General features: G+C 40.5%; 1 protein-coding gene across 1 annotated transcript in view; it reads right to left on the reverse strand.

Annotated features, from left to right (window-relative positions):
- The window catches only part of LHFPL1 (lipoma HMGIC fusion partner-like 1), a 105,113-nt gene extending 97,492 nt beyond the window's left edge, over positions 1 to 7,621 (reverse strand). Inside the window, exon 1 of the mRNA XM_006873797.1 lies at positions 7,339 to 7,621. The gene's annotated coding sequence lies outside the window, so the exon portion shown is untranslated. The remainder of the gene's footprint in view (positions 1 to 7,338) is intronic.
- Positions 7,622 to 11,852: the final 4,231 nt, after the last annotated feature.

Below are 11,852 nucleotides of genomic sequence, written 5' to 3' on the forward strand. Positions count from 1 at the left end.
CGCGGAGCAGCTGGTAGTTTCGAACTGCTGACCTTAAGGTTCGCAGCCCAATTCGTAACCACTATGCTACCAGAGCTCCTTAAAGACTTTCAATTTTAGGGACACTCACTATCCTTATTTCATTTAGGTCTAGAGTTACCAACCATACCAATTTGCCTGGCATTGAGGGCTTTCTTAGAATGTGGGAATTTCAGTGATAAAACCAGGACAATCCCAGGTCAAACATGTTGAAATGGCCACTCTATCATAGAGAGAAAGTTGAGAATCACTGTCACCAATAATTTTCTAATGTCCTCTCTCTAGGACTTGAACAACATAAAGTTAAAAGTGACCATGAAATTAAACTTTGGAGAGATAAAGCATATGCACTTCTAACATAAATTTTTCTGACCTCATGAAATGAAGGAAGAGATCTCAGAGACTCGAGTGCCCAATAGTTTCTGAGCACAAAAGGAGCTTCAATCCAGGTTTTCCTGTGAGAGGATAGAATGGAGGAGCACTAGTGGCACAGTGATTAAGTGCTTGGCTGCTAACCAAAATGTCAGCAGTTAGAACACAGTAGCCACTCCATGGGAGAAACATGTGACAGTCAGCTGCCACAAAGATTATAACCTTGGAAAGCCTATGGGGCTTTCTGTCTTACAGGGATGCTATGAGTCCAACTCTATGGCAACAGGTTTGTGTGTGTGTGTTTGAGGGGTGTGATAGTTCAGGTTTTGTGTCAGCTTCATTGGGCCAGGAATCTCAGTGATTTAGTAGCTAAGATGTAGTAATTCCCCCATATGTTGTTGTCAAATGCTGTCGAATCAGTTCTAACTCATAGAGGCTTTTTGAGGCTGTAAATCTTCACAGGAGCAGAATACCTCATCTTTCTTCTGTAAAGCGGCTTTGTGGCTAGTGGTCCAGTGATTATAATACAATGCCATGATGAGATCTAATATCATGCAGTCATCCCTGTTATTATTAAGTGCCATCTAGTAAGTTCTGACTCATAGCATCCCTTTACAGGGTTTCCAAGGATTGGATGATGGATTTGAACTGTTGACCTTGTGATTAGCAATCCAGTGCTTATCCTACAGCACCACACCAGTACTACTAATCAGCCTTGGTCTGATGTGATTATCCTATCTGTTGTAAAACATCATTTCTTAGATGTTAATAAGGCAGGATACAATCTACAGGATTATATTGCATCTTGAGATAATCCCTTTTGAGATATAAAAGAGATTAAACAAGCAAGCAAAGCTGAGAGGGACTACCACTGAAAAGAAAGAGTTGGGAGTGGCTGCATCCTTTGGACCTGGGGTCCCTGTACTGCTAAGCTCCTAGATCCAGAGGAAGATTGATACCAAGACACATGGAGATCTCCAAGGAGTGTTGGACCTGCAGATGCTGAAAAGCTACAAGGATCTTTCTCCAGAGCCCAGAGAGAGAAAGTCTTCCCTTAGAGTTGATCCTCTAAATGTGGACTTTTAGCTTCCTAAATTGTGAGAGAATACATTTCTATTTGTTAAAGTCATCCACTTGTATTTCTGTTATGGCAGTACAAGATAACTAAAATAGGAGGGTTTTTTTTGTTTTGTTTTGTTTTTAATTGGCGGCAGTGGGGTAGGTGGAGTATGTGCACAAACATGTGCTACACAGAAATGTGCATTTAATCAAATGTTCTTAGTTCCATTCCCTGTAATGGACTATCTCCCATCATGAGAGGAATCCAAGTTCACTCCCAGGAATTGATCAAGTCTTTTTGCATTGACATAAATAAAGATCACAGATATGGCTATGCTTCATTCTGTCTTACTTAACTCATCTTTAATATTTCATGTAAGCAAAATCTTAGTTTCCTTTTCTTGCAATGTTTAGTTACACAACTACATAGGATTTCAGGAACTAAGAACTCACCCTGGCACTCCTGCTGAGTTGTCCAGTAACTAGGCATTGAAATAACTAGAGCTATTTCTTTTTAGATGCTACACTGTCTTTCATTCACAAGTTTCTCCATTTTCTAAATGGGTCAGATACAAATTTTTGAGATTGGTTGATTGAGATGCTGTGAATATTATAGTAACCTGGATAGAAACATGAGGTCTGCTCTGAATTTATTGTACTTACTAATGCCTAATATTTACTAATCTTTAGAGACATGGTAGTCATTCTGACAGGGCCTCTTGGAGTAAAGTTCACGTTATCCTATGTGAGGAATGAAACCCACCTAAGTCATACCTGTCAAATGGTTATCTATCCTACTTTTAAAGATCTCTAGGGAAGGAGAGTCTACAATTTTTCTCAGTAGTTTAACAATTTTCGTCAATAAGTCATTTGTTATGACACCTTATCAACCTTTCCTGCTGCAACTTAAGGCAAATTCCTTTTGTTGCATTCTCAGCGTGAATAAAAAACAGCTGACCACCGTCCTGAGATGAGAGCCCCGGATCAACTCAGATTGCTGGTTTAGTCTTTTTCCCACCCAAAATAAGCATTCCATCTCTCCATGGTGTGCTTCATTGTCAAGTTTTTAATCATGTGACCTCACTTTTTCACTCTCTTATGTACCTACAAGGAGGTTTCAAAACTTTCAGGAAAAAATATCTCTTTAAATTCCATTTTCCTACTAACTTTATGAAGCCCACTTGTATGCAGGCACTTAGTATCAGTGAAACTGGAAACATTGCTCTACTGCTCTTGGAAAAAACAAATTCCTTTCTCTACCTCACTTTGTACTCATTTCGCACAGAAAAAGACTCAAATATTTGGTCCCTCTGAGCTTCTCTTACAAATGATAACTTAAGGAAAACATACTTTACCAAGGATAACAAGATGCAAGCAATTTAGCCAGCAAATCTCTGACTTGAAGTTATCTAGGAAAACTTGACTGTAGGACTGGTAGTTTGGGATTAGTCCATGAAAAGTGGCAGGCACATAAGAGAGGTGGATTTTGATGATGCAGGTATAGCAAAGGAATGTGAACAGGACTTTCTCTCCATGGCCCACAGATAATATGCATTATCTACCTGAAACCCCTATTACTCATTGTTGAGACTTCTCTACAAATGAACATGATATGCAATAATTGTTTGATTGTGAACCAAAAGTTAGATAGTTTAAACCCACCCTGTAGCTCTGTGAAAGAAACATCTGATGATCTGTTGCCAACAAAATCCAATGGAGCAGTTCTACTCTCTGTCACATGGGGTCATACCACAAAAACAAGTAGACTCCTAGTTTGGAGAAATGTCTTTCCGCAGTGAGACTCCTCTTATCAAGTAGCATATTTGAGGTAGTAAAAATGTACTACATGTATTGATACAATTCCACTACATGCATTGCTACAAACTAATAGAAACCTTTATTAAATAAAACATATCAAAATGTGAAGCTATTGGTTCTCAACATATCCTCAATCTAGGTGTTCTGAAGGTGTTTCCATTTCTCTAACCCTTCCTCCAAATAATTCTGTTCTCTTCCATTTGCACCATGTTAAAATGGCAGTTTTGGCATCCTCAAGGAATTAAATTATGTTCCTTTTAAATGTTCTTTGAGTTTAGGGAACAAAAACAAGTGTAAATGGACAAGACCAAGGATATAGGATTGATGGGGTAAAGTTTTCCAAAGAAATTCTTGTTGAATTGTCCTTGCTACCTTCAAAAAATGAGGAGACATATTATCATGATGGGGGAAAAAACAAACAAACAAAAAAAACCCTTAGTGAAACTTTCTTGGCCTCTTTATCAACAATGTGTTTTTCAATTCTTTGAAGATTTCTTCATAATAAGCCTCATGGTCATCCTATGTGTATCAAGAAAATCTATCAAGATTTCCCCTCTGGAATCCAAAAAACCAGTCATCACAACCTTCTGAACTGACCTCTGCCTTGAATTTAACTGGCCCTGTAGGTTCCTTTAGAAGCCACTATTTTGATTGGGGAAAAAATGTTTTTTGAAGGCACCCTGATGAGACTAAAACAAGTGTATTACTGACAGAACTGATGGCAGAAACATGTTTAAGCACGTTTTGTTTAAAATAAACCTCAGCATGCGTAATCTGGAACATTAATAGCAATATATATTTTTTTTTACTTTTTGTTGGTGTTGTTAGGTGCTCTGGAGTTGGTTCTGACTCATAGAGACCCTGTAAAGTGTTTCTGAGGTTGTAAATTTTTGTGGGAGCAGAAAGCCTCTCTCCTGAGGAGCAGTTGGTGGGGTTTTCAGTCCAATGCTTATCCTACAGAATGACTGTGCTCCCTATTTTTATTTTATTTTATTTTTTTTACTTTTTGTTAAGTACACTTGAGTTATATAGTTTATAATTGGGTTTTCAAAGAGCAGGTGATGGATTTGAACCATCGACCTTTCTGTTAGCTTTGTTATTATTAAGTGCCATTGAGTGGGTTCAAATTTGTAGCAACCCTGTATAGGGCTTCCAGGCAGCAGCTGATAAATTTGAACTGCCAATCTTGTGGTTCAAAGCGACCTTGCGGTCCAATGTTTTACCTCACAGTGCCACACTAGTAGGACTCCTTTCTGTTAGCAGTTCAGTGCTTATCCCATAGCACCACACCAGGAATCCTTTCTAATAAATAGCCTGGCCATTCTATTCTGATCTTTCTGCTTCAGACATAGCCTCAAAAAAAGAAGGAAAAATCTGTTAAAAATCTGTCTAAGCACTTTTCTCCTCATTTTATGCTACCTCTGTCCTTCAGAAGTTTCTCTTTCTCTTGCATATCTCCACATTTGAACTTGCCCCAAGCCCTCAAACACCAGAAATCCTCTCTTGATGTAGTCACTCAAAGGGCTTCATTTGCCTTTTGTATCTAGGTGACTCTTATGGTGGTTGTGTGCCATGGAGTCAGTTCTGACTCATATTGACCCCGTATGAGGTTTCTGAAGTTGTACATATTTATGGGAGCAGAAAGCTTCATTTTTCTCCCAAAGAGCGGCTGGTGGATTCAAACATTTGACTTTGTGAACCCACTATGACACCAGAGTTCCCCTAAAAGACTCTTGTTGTTGTTGTTGTTATGTGCCTTGGAGTCGGAACCGACTCATAGCGACCCTGTAAAGGGTTTCTGAGGGTGTAAATCTTTACGGGAGTAGAAAGCCTCATCTTTCTCCCGCGGAGCAGCTGGTTGTTTCGAACTGCTGACCTTGCGGTTCACAGCCCGAGTCGTAACCACTACGCTACCAGAGCTCCTCTAAAAGGCTCTAAGAATGCCTATATTCACTCTCTGACCTAAGTCTTTTCTTTCAAAATCCTCAGATTTCATTCTTTCTGAACCTCTTTCTAGGCTTTCTCTTTCCTCCTTCCTCTTCTACTATGGAGTAGAAAAATCAACTGTGCTGGGTAAATTTGTTTATTTCCATCTATTCATCTTGAATTGGTGATAGTCACAGCAAAAAAGATATTAAATGACAGAAAGTCAGAGAATAAGGAGAGAGAGGAAAACCAACCAAAGCAATCTACAACCTATAAGATCAGCTCTAAATAATACAGTTGGCAGAGAAATCTCATAAAAAAGAACCTCCAATCATGTCATGGCTATTTCCTTTCTCTAGGATTTGAAGTTAGAATGGTGAGACCTGGAATGATTTCCCCAAATTTACCTTCCCTGAAAAAAATTCTCACAGAGGTTCCCATCTGTCTCCGGCTTTGGAGAGTGAGTGCCAACTAGAAATCTTCATGCTGATTTCTATTCTGACTGAACAGATGCTGTTGCATTCAGTGACCAACTGGTTGGATAGAAGTCTTATCTCACACCCTCAACCAGTTAGAAATTACACTATCAGCCAGCCCTGGCTGCACACTATTGGGTCCTATCAATGTTGGACTAACTGGTAAAGCTTCTGCCCACACCCTAAGGTTCATATCCCAGACCTGTTACTGTTTTCCAATAATTCCTCTACACACAATTTCACTTGGGAGTAAAAAACCACCATAAATGACCACCTCCATCCAGTTAATGTGATAAATATGAGAACAAAGTGATCTGAATGCTTCTTAGCCACTTAGAATAGTTGGGAGGCAGAATGGTATATTAACAGCATATCTCAAAGTGGGAGCCCAAACCCTCTTGCTTCAGAATTATCTTCAGTGCTTGTTTAAGAGGCAGAATGTGACACTATTCTCAGAGTCACTGAATTATGAATCAATGGGAATATGCACATCAAAAATCCCCAGATGATTCTGATGAGAATTAATATTTGAGAAATACAGATTTAGTGGGAAAGAATCCAGATTCTTGAGGCAGATCTGTAATGTGGTACTGAGATCTGGCCCTTACAAGCTATGTGAATTTGAACAGATCACTTTAAACCTTCACATTTCAGGTTCATCTATAAAACAGAGACATAAAGTTGTAAAGGTTACTCAAAGTAACATCTCTGGGATACCTAGCATTAGGATAAGTGTAAATTCTCCTTTTCTGAGAGTCTTGCAGAAGTAATAAAGATACTTTCCTAAGAAGTAGAACACCACACCTTCTTTTACTCCTCCCCTAGGCTTCTTTTTATCAGTTTCCCACCACAAAATGGAGCCACTTGGTCCATTGTACTTTTCAAGAATGAATTCATACTTTATTTCAGGACCTTCTGGAAATCATTGTGTTTGGCCCATAGTAGGAACTCATAAATATTTAGTAAATGAATGTGATCTTTTCTTTCCAGCCCTGCTGGCTTCATCACTTGCATTTCAATTTAATCCTACCACCTTATGTTGTTGTTGTTAAGTGCCGTCGAGTCAGTTCCGACCCATAGAGACCCTGAACAGGGTTTCCGAGGCTGTAAATCTTTATGGGAGTAGATAGCCTCATCTTTCTCCCACGGAACCGCTGGTAGTTTCGAACTGCTGACCTTGTGGTTTGCAGCGTGATTCGTAACCACTACGCTACCAGAGTTCCTCCTTATGGCAGTTCCATAACCCCAATTCAGGCAAGTCTAAGGGATTAACCTACCATATTAACAATCAGAATTCACTTTTACTTTCTGTAGACATGTCAGACCCAAATACCTCCCTCCACTCCTAGAGACATGCACTTCCTCTCCTCCTGTTACAGACTCCCATGGGAAAACAAATTGGCACTTAACCCTTAGCATTGCAAACTTTGGCAATATGAAAGGTGAATCCAGTCCTGGTTCCTTTCAGCCTCTGAGCAAATAACAGACAATGAGGAAGAAGAACTGTGCGAGGCTGCCCTTGGGAAGAAAACAGCTTCTCCAAGCTATGAGATGAAAGGACAGGAAGCCTGAGAGAGGAAAGCAAGAAAGAGGGGGTTGAGCAAGGGGAGAGCAAAGCAATTTCTCATGCAGCTGCTTCAACTGTATTTGGCCCGAGTTGCAATTTTACCTTCTGACCAGGAAAGCTGACTGACTTGTTCCCTCTCTTCGGGGCTCAGGTCTGAGAAACAACTTCCCCACAGCTTGTCAGTCGGGGATGGGAATCCCAGCTGCTCTTTGCAGTGACGCCCGAAAACCTTGCTTTACCTTTGGGAGAGCGGGGCGGAGTCCAACCTAATGGGAATTAACTCCAAACACGCTGGAGGCTTTAAATCCAGCCTCAGACACACAGGCACTTGGAGAAGAAAGTAGTGCTGCCGGCAGAGTCCTCCACCTTCAACTTCACAGTTCAAGTGTGGTCTGTCTTCATTAGTAAAGGAGCTTCAAAAAATTGGTGGACAGATGGAATTGAAAGATAATGGAATTTTTTCATGAACATTTTGAACACCCCTCATACATATTAAAGGAGCTTTGGTAGCATAGTGGTTACTAATCGGGCTGCGAACCTTGAGGTCAGCAGTTTGAAACTACAGCTGTTCCGCGGGAGAAAGATGAGGCTTTCTGCTCCCGTAAAGATTTACAGCCTCGGAGACCCTGTACAGGGTCGCTATGAGTCAGAACCGACTAAACGGCACATAACAACAACAACAAAATACATATTAGGTAGCAGATCTGTGTGGCTAGAAAAAAAAACACAAGAAACAAACAGAATCATCTCTTTTTCCCCCGAACCAATTTCCACTGTCTGATGGGGAAGATGCTCCAACATATAACAAGTTCACATTTTAAGAAGCCATTGAAATCACATATTGAGAGGGTTAAATAAGATATGTAATGCACTAACAGTATTACTGCTAGTACATAACAATACTACTAAAATTCAACATTTAACTTTGTTCAAAGTACCAATAACTAATTTTACGCTTGGGAAAAAAACTGAAAGGTCTGGAAGTTAAGAAGTTTTGACTGATGCTGTGCTGAAATCTGATGTCTGACTGACACTGGTTGTTGTTGTTAAGTGCCATTGAGTCTTTTCTGACTCATAGCGACCCTGTTATGGGATTTCTGAGGAGCAGCTAGAACCACTGACTTTGCTATTCAAACTGAAATTCCAGTCTGGTGCTCATCCTACAGCACCACACTGGTACTCCATAATTATTTTGGAAAATGTAATTCTAAAGGAGCCCTGGTAGTGCAGTGATTAAATGCTCACCTACCAACCAAAAGTCAGGGGCATTTGAACCTGCCAGACACTTTTACAGAGAACTCACCATGTATTTCAATAAAGAATGGTGGTGGTGATTGTGTGGCACTGAGTCAGGACTGACTCCATGACACTTAACTACAACCACTTTCTCTTTACTCAAAAGTAACCCAAAAGTCTTTTCTGTGTCTCATTTTTTTATCCTAGATACCTTTTTTAAGCAAGGGACTTTGGAAGAAGGAATGATGACTAGCTTAACTCAGTAAAGTATACTGGAATGATCCAAAGTATCATTATTTCTGTAATGATCCAGTTGCCTACCCACAATAGTATAGAAGTTAAAAGTCCTGTTCCCTAGCATTTTGTGACAGCAATAAAAAATATCAGAGTAAATGAATCATCAGTTTAACAAATTTACTATACACTGATTATTTAATGAAGTTGCTGATATTTCTCTTGCCTGCTCTGCTGTTTTGTTTTTGATTTTTAAATCAGTGATATAACATTATATTCATGCATGCATTTGACTAGTTACTTTCCATCAGCAGTATTTTTATTATTTTTTTTAAAGTTTTTATTGTGAATTATGTGATAGTTTACATATGAGAACATTATCTTTACATTCATCCTATTGTATTTCATTTCATTCCAATGATTACAACCCCCTGCATGCATCATCAAACAACCAAAGGGTACACCCTGCATACCTGCCCCCTGGCTGTTAGCACATAGCCCCTCTCCCTCCCTGAGTCTAGAGTCCCCAGCCATTCCTTCTCTCCACTTCATCTTCTTTGCCTCCATCTCTAGCATCACTGCTTCTCTGTATAGGGTCCCGCACTTCGCTTTTCTCCCTTGATGGTTTCAGGGACCTCCGCTCCTGGACTGCAAAATCAACCACTCCCCTCCATTTGTTACAAAACGTCTGCCTTTACCTTTCCAACACTCACAGTCAGTCCTGATAGCAATCATTCCCTGTTGAACCAAAAGAATTGTATCCCTATCACCTTTCATCAGCCCTGGTACAGACAGGTTAAAAACCACTCAGTGGAGATTCTACCTTTCCCCTTAACCTCTGGAACTAAGTTCCCTATTGAAAGCTTGTAAGCCAGTCACTTCTTGCCTTTGAAGCCTCCCCATTTTGGGTGGTTGTTGTTGTTATGTGCCATCGAGTCTGAGGCACCGACTCATAGTGACCCTATGCACAGCAGAAAGAAACACTGCCCGATCCTGGGCCAACCTCACTACTGTTGCCACACTTGAGTCCATGGTTGTTGACACCTGGCCAATCCATCTCATTGGGGGTCTTCCTCTTTTTCTCTGACCCTCCATCTTACCAAACATGATATCCTTCTCCAGTGACTGTTCCCTCCTGACAATATGTCCAAAGTATGAGGGACGAAGTTTGGCCATCTTGGCCTCTAAGGAGCACTCTGGCTGCACTTCTTCCAAAACAGATCTATTGGTTCTTTGGCAGCCCATGGCATTTTTATATTCTCCTCCAACACCATAATTCAAAGGCATCAATTCTTCTATGATCTTCCTTATTCACTGTCCAGATTTTGCATCCATTTTGGGTAGCCAATGTCTAAGTTGCCCATCCTTGTTGACCCTGTATACCAAGGGGGTGGGAATGATACTCACCATAAAGATTTGTTCCCTCTTTGGTCTACTACATCCACAAGCATAGGTCAAGTTCATCAAATTGTAGTGAATTACCCCTTTTTTTTCCCCTCTTCTTTCTTCCTCCAGTCAAGTTCTGATCATCCAGCCATTGAAGCCAGGTCAAGTGGGTACTATCTGCAAGTGTAGGAGTTATTGTGCATCTCCCCTAACTTCATATCAGCTGGACACTTCACATTCCGCTCAAGTCCTCTATGGCCGTGTCCCTGTCCCTGGGCCCAGGAGCCCCATGTCTCATTATACTGCTGGCCAACCAGGTCTCAATCCAGGTTAATAGGAATCTATTGAATGTGGACGTACTTAGCTAAAAACTTCATTGCTATTTTTCCCCAACTTCACCTTATCCATGGCCAACTTGGTCAGCAGCAAGACCACATGCCTGCTTGTGTATTCCCCTTGAGTTTTAGTTTATTAAGGGTGTTTGCCTTGAGGGATCCTGACCTTGATGGCTCCCTGGGGAACAACGTGCTTGTTCTTGTAGTAGTCAATGAGATTGTTGTTATTGTGTTTGATTTTTTCTGCTGGTCTTTATTTCAAGAAGTATCTTCTGTTCTTCTAGCTGCTCCAGGCTGGTCTGCTTGTCCTTTCAAGTGGGAATTTCCCACCTCAGGAAATTCTGAATGGGGATCAGGATTCCCTGATAGTCTTCTGCAATGCAAGGGATCCACAGAAAGCCTCCTTCACTGTGCAAGTTCTAGTCCCAGCTTAGGTATTTCAATCAGTTATAGGCTGAAGACGCACTTACAAGCTTTATATGGGGATATTTCTGGCTATTCCTTTCTCTCCTCTTCAAGTGTCTATTTTACAATAGTAGGTAAGGAAAACCAAGATACATAAGAAAGCCAAGCATCTTTAAATTATTTCCCCTCTTTTACCTATTCAAACCACGCCTCAATCCTTGTATCCCAGAGCCCTGATGTTCCAAGGTTGTGCTTACATCATTATTTACCGCTGTACTATTTAGCCTATGCAAACCTGCCTAACTGTTTTCCCATCTGCCTTGTTCTTCCTTTCCCCTCCCCCTTGTAGTGTATTGCCACATGCCACTACCCAAAGTATCCTGTGTCTATTCCCTACCCTGTGCTCCACCTTCCCCTCCCTCCCCTCACCCAACCCTATACACCCCAGTAACCAGCAAAAAATTTTCTTCCCTTTTAGTGTGTGTACATTTTCTTAATCTTTTACATTAATGATGATATGCAGTATTTCTCCTTTTATGACTGACTGATTTCACTCAGCATAATGTCCTCAAGAATCATCCATGTTATGCGGTGGCTTGCAGCTTCCTTGTTATTGTTCAAGGTAGCATAATATTACATTGTGTGTATGTACCAAAGTTTGTTTATCCATTTTTCCATATATGGACACTTAGGCTGTCTCCATCTTTTTGTTATTGTAAATAGTGCTGCTATGAACATTGGTGTGCATATATCTACTCATGTTATGGCTTGTATTTCTTGTGGGTAAATATCAAGTAGAGGAATTGCTGGATCATAAGGTATTTCTATTTCCAACCTTTTGAGGAAGTGCCATATTGTTTTCCAGACTTGTTGAATCATTTTGCAATCCCACCAGCAATATAGGATGGTCCCAGTCTCCCCACATTATCTTCTACTTTTTAAATCTTTGCTGTTATTGCTGGTGTAAGATGATATCTCAGGAGCTCTGGTAGCGTAGTGGTTATGAATCGGGCTGCGAAC

This window comes from Chrysochloris asiatica, unplaced genomic scaffold (genome assembly GCF_000296735.1).
Source record: "Chrysochloris asiatica unplaced genomic scaffold, ChrAsi1.0 scaffold00255, whole genome shotgun sequence".
NCBI lineage: Eukaryota > Metazoa > Chordata > Mammalia > Afrosoricida > Chrysochloridae > Chrysochloris > Chrysochloris asiatica.